The sequence below is a fragment of the Passer domesticus genome, chromosome 2, assembly GCF_036417665.1.
Source record: "Passer domesticus isolate bPasDom1 chromosome 2, bPasDom1.hap1, whole genome shotgun sequence".
NCBI lineage: Eukaryota > Metazoa > Chordata > Aves > Passeriformes > Passeridae > Passer > Passer domesticus.
Genome location: NC_087475.1, coordinates 76,373,065 through 76,378,615, shown reverse-complemented (window position 1 = coordinate 76,378,615; position 5,551 = coordinate 76,373,065). Strand labels below are relative to the sequence as shown.

The 5,551-nt window shown below is 39.1% G+C and overlaps 1 long non-coding RNA gene across 1 annotated transcript; it reads right to left on the bottom strand.

Annotated features, from left to right (window-relative positions):
• Positions 1–1,492: 1,492 nt before the first annotated feature.
• LOC135290632 (uncharacterized) lies at positions 1,493–5,031 on the bottom strand. Its single transcript, XR_010353402.1, has 3 exons — positions 4,978–5,031; positions 2,644–2,685; positions 1,493–1,583 (listed from the first exon to the last, which is right to left on the bottom strand). It is a non-coding gene; the product is annotated as an uncharacterized LOC135290632 (long non-coding RNA).
• Between the last annotated feature and the right edge of the window lie 520 nt (positions 5,032–5,551).

Genomic DNA, 5,551 nt, shown 5'->3' with positions numbered 1-5,551 from the left:
ATTAATATAGCTATCTGGGATGAGAGATATTAAGTGACCATAATCAGAACTGATGCAGAAATTCAGGGCTTTCAGAGGGACTTGGTCAGCTTTCTGGCCTTTTGACAATGGAAACTCTCATTTACAAATTTCAGCATAAATGTCTCTAAGACCAGAACTAAGAATCTATAAGAACAGTAACCATGGAACTATAAAGGCTACCATGGCTGTAGTATGCTATGGTAGCATACTTTAAAAAAAAAATAATAAAACCTTTCCTGGACTAATAAAAAACTTTAAAAATGTAAATTATTTACAGCTGCATTTTGCAGATCCATTGTCTTCTATAGAATCTAGAACCAGATCTTGCACATGTCTAAAATACAGGTTTACTTAAGAGTTTAAGTGTCTCAATGCATTCGTCATAAGCATTGCTGTAATAAAAATTGAATAATAGATATGTATTTTATGAAGAGTTTGTATGACCTTAAAAGATAATTTTTTCATCCCATCTTTCCACTGTTCTATTCACAATGAGTACAATGTGCTTTAACATGGCCTCAGGGAAGAGTCTATTTGTGGTTCATTAATAAGGGCTGTTTTCCAAAGAGCTATCTGTTATATAATTACAAAGAACTCTGAAAAAAATGACCTCACAGTGTCTGTAGTGGGGTTGTTCAATGCTTCCTGATGGCATGAGAACAGATGAAAACATCTGTGCAGTCCTAGCTTCTCGCCTAATTAGGCAGCTTTTGTATATTTGCTTTTTCTTAAACCATGCAAACACATTTTGCAATTTCATTCTCTCATTTATAGTCTATTTGGTGCAGGGATGAGATGTAAATTACTGTAGTTAACCCTTTTTCTTTCTGCAGACAGATAATATTTCTCCTTTTATGTGTCTGTGAGTAGCATGCTGGGTATTTTCTGGGGGACCTTGGGACGTAATTGTGCCTGATGTATCATTAAGGGGAATAATATGCAGCAGGACCAGCAAATGAGAGGCAAAGTTTCTTTCTTTTGACATTTGCATCACATCTGAGAAAAGAAGGAGGCATGACAGACCCTTAAGTTGGGCAGGAGCCTGCTCAGTATACTTGGTGAGCAGGGCGCATCCTACTTATCTTCACTGGCATAAAGCACTCTGCCATCTGTGTGGCTCTAAGCAAGGTGCTGGGTTCCTTCATCACTCTGTGAAATATTAATGCCAATATATAATCATCCAGCCTATTGTGAAAGGGTAGTTCTATCTGTAATGGGCTTCTGGAACACAAGGTGCCCCAGCAAACACAAAATATATGATGGCTGTGAGACTGAATTATATATCTAGCTGGATAAGGGAAAGCACCCTGCTGGAGACTGCATAATGCTTCCAAATACTCATTTTTATTTGTGTTTTCCAGGAGTATTTATTATTTTGAAATTCCTTGTATGGTTATAAAAAACAACAAGGTGACCACATGTAGCAGAAATCTTGTTTCTGATAGGATTATACAGAAGAGAGAAAGCCCACCTTCTTCTTCCTAGCTTTCCTCCAGTCTTGTAGTGTAGCTCTTAGTAATGGAAAATCAACACAAAACCCAACTGTGTTTTCTTTTTTAGCTCTGTAAAACAAATCCTTAATAACAGACTCTTCTCAGATCATCTCATAATGTGTACTGCATTGCTCCATAGTAAACATTATTAAATACTATTGCAGGCTATGCTCTGAGTCATTACGTCATGACTAGGAAAGAAGGAATTTTTATTAAACCTTCATACATAAATTTATGTATAGGGGCTTAATAGATGGTTAATAACTATTTCAATAAATAATGAATTATTGCAGAACTTATCAGCTCATTGTTTTGCCAATTTCTTGTATTTATGTGCATGATGAACTTATAATGATTGGGTACATGTGCAGCTTAGACCTGTTCCATGCTTTTAACATCTATTAATTATTATAAATAATTTTAATATTTGAATGGTGTGTGGGTTTTAGCATATGAAAAATAGCTATTTCAGGTTTCTTAAAAGGAAAGAATAATTTTGTTATTGGTTGCATGCTCAATATGTTTGGCATCTAATTTAATTTTAGCTTCTCTTGGTTTATGACATGATCTTTCCCTGACAGCTTTCCTTTGACAGTGCCAATACTTGCAGTTGCTTGTTCATGTGTGAATACCATTTGATAAGTCTCTATATCCATATGCTGTCATTATTCTGCAGTAAAATAAACCACCATCCTTTTCAGCTATGGGTAGAGTCAGATCAGAGCTTTTCACACAAAGATAAAGTAAAATGCTGAAGGACAGTATTGCTGTGTTTTGGGAGCTTTGTGAACTGAGCTGATGAGGAAGCAATTAAAGGCAGGAAAAAACAGTCCCACTGAATCCTTCTCATACAAATTGCAGGAATCAAAAAAGCTTTTCCTATGTAAGAACCTGTTTCAAAAGCTCTGAGCAGCGAGAAGTAAAAAAACCTGATTTGTGAGCAATGCACAAAATGGACTAGTGTGAACAGGCATTAGCTGCAGGAGCTTGGAAACTGTGATTCACTTTTATTGTGTAGTAAGTGTTTTGGGGAGCTGGATGTCCAAGTCTCTTTAGATGTATTCACAGAATATGAACAATACGGAACAATTCTACTGTGATTGCAAAGTGTTAAACATTTCTCACTTACATTTCCTTCAGGGATTAAAGGCCAGCTCTGCACCCTTCCTGACTGAGACAGAAGGCAAAGGTTTAAAAAGAAAGTTTAATTCCTTGCACACTGGAAGCAGATAGGAAGGGATAGTGCTTTGTATCAAGGACTACAGATAATTCTTCAATGACATCACATAGGATTTGCTGTGAGTCAAAGTCAGCCTCTGAAAGTGCCTATTGCTCAACCTGTTCCCAGGCTCAGGCAGACTCCCACCACCAGCACTGCTGCTGTGGAGGATGTCACATCTTGTACAAGGGTTTGCAGGGCCCTCCACAGCCACACAGGGAGGCTAGTGCAGCACCAGCCAGCACAGCAGGTGGGATTTTACTCAGAAGACTGAGAGATGGAGCAGGGCATGATTGAAATGTTTTTTAGCAATTTTCAGTGCAGCTAAGCCATGTTTAGGAGTCCATTTCGCCTTAAACGGCTTCCACAGGACTACAGGACTCCTTGCTGCTTCCAGGATAAAGATAAAGGAAGCTCCTGTCTGATGGAAGGTTACAAAAAATATAGTAGATACCTCTCTTCCCTTCCTCCACCACAGATGATTGTGGATTAAACGGTAGTGAGAAGATGTTCATGAGCACAAGAGCTAAACTGACCTGTTAGAAGGGTTTCCTATATGCTTTTCATTCTTGTCAGTACCCTCACCCACACTATTCCTGGATATGACACAAGGGCTATTTCCAAGGGACTGCCTGGATACAGACACGTGGTTTTGGAAGCTCTGAGAGCTCACTCTGTGGACAAAAGTTAGTTCAGCCCTCTGGGTCTCAGGGCCAAAGAAAGACCTGGACACATTTAATTTACTCATGTATGTGCACACTCTGTGCTTAACTGGTACATTAGTGTGTCAGGCCCCTCTGTAACCTCCCAAGAGGGAGAGGATGGAGCAGACTGTCACCCTGGATCTCCTAGCTCCAGCTAGGGTACTATGCATGATTGCAAAAGTGGAATCCTCACCTGCCTCTTTATTCTCTCATTAAGGACTGCTGTTCTTGTCAGTCCCACTGTCAAGACATGATTGTGTAAGAGTAATGAAAGCAGAGAACAAATCTCCTGACCATCACCATATTAGCACAAATCAATGAAAAGCTGATGAGCAAAATGTTTTCTGAAACATGATATTGAGTGCATTAATGTTGTTAAAGGGGAAATCAGATTCAAATTGTTGGGAAGCAGTGCAAAACCAGGCACACAAGAAATAATTCCTGGAAAAGGCTGGGGGAAGTCAACAGGCAAAATGCCTCTCTGTGACACACAGACAAAAAATACAGCTGTGTCATTGATGGGGCATGATAGCACAGGGTTGCACCAGACAGGGAGGACAGAGGTGGAGAATGCTGCAGCTACTGCTGTCCCCCTCAGCAGATGCACGATATGGGTACAAGAGGCAGCTCACCATGACAGGACCAGATTGCTTTAATTCATGGTTTCATCAGGGTCTTTGTGCACAGACAGACCCCAAGCCATCTCCAGTTTCAAGATTTGTAAAATTCAAAACTCTGAAATAAATTGATGTCTAGAGGCAAATAGTGCTAAGTATTCTTACAGTGTTTAATGTGAGGATCTCAATACCATGGAAACTCATCACCATTCAGAAGTAGCAAGATGGTATTTTTATGCTCAGATTTTTTCTTGAACAGACAAATTACAAAATCTAAAGACTGATCAAATAGCAAAATATAAAACCCATTAACTCAGTACAGCATCATAAATAAACACCCATTTACAATCCTAGTCCAACAAGTCATTTTTCAGTTTGTTTTAAACTTTTCCTTCTTCTTCTACACGTGATATTGGCAAACAAACTTGATAATATGAAGTGAAGCCTATTTAATACAGGATACCCTATACATGCTAAATAATGTTAATTGCAAACTATCTCTACAAGACTATTTACAACCATAATTTTCCACCACAATTTGTGCATTTGGCCTCCCTATGGGATCCCTGATCTGGGGCTGATCTGGAAACCTTGTATTCCCATGGCAAGACCCATTAAGTAAGGGAAGATCAAGCCCAATGCCTATTTCATTGAAAGGGTGAAAGTCTTCCTATTTCTTACAGGAGTTCTGGGTAGTTAGCTTACATTAGATTCTAAATTTACAGATATCTGGACTCAAACGGTGTGACTCTCAACACATGTTAAAAAACCGAGGTCTTTGTCCTAATAAAGGTTACATAAAACTACAAAATTTCTTGCTGCTTTTGCTCTTAGCAGAAAGAAAAGCAGACAGAAGTCAGCTTCTTCTGTCCCAAAACAAAGGTGGGAGAAAGTGTGTGGTAAAAGGGTTTATTTGTACAGACCATGCAGAAGGGACTGGCTTGCAGTCTTTCATCATTGCCAGAGGTGGGCACAAGAAAGCCAATAAAGTCAAATGTTCCACTGCTGCTGTAATTGCTGTTACTGCAGCAACATCAAAGAACACCTGCCATACACCAGCACCTCACAATGCCAGGCTCCTACTAACACAGGACAAAGGATGATCCTTCCAACAGCTTTACCATTCAAAAGCATCATAAAATATTATTTCTGCTAACACTTCCTGGTCCATACTGGTTTGAGTCACAATACAAGAGTACACCCGAGACAAAACAATCTCTTCAGCAATATGAATACTACCTGAATATCGATTTTTTAATTTATCTTTGCTCACTGTTCTTCCAGCTTGTGTCTGGCAGTGAGCTGCAAGGCCATTTCTGCTTGCTGCTGCTGGAGGACCCATCCATTCCCAGTCATCTGTACTTCCTTCCATTCTGTTTGCTTGGTTTTTCAAATGTATCTTCCTTTTCAAATGTATCCTCCTTGAAATAGCTTCAACAGAATCTAGATGTTTCTGACATCTGGAAACTGGCAAAAAAATTGAGATTTAAAAAATAT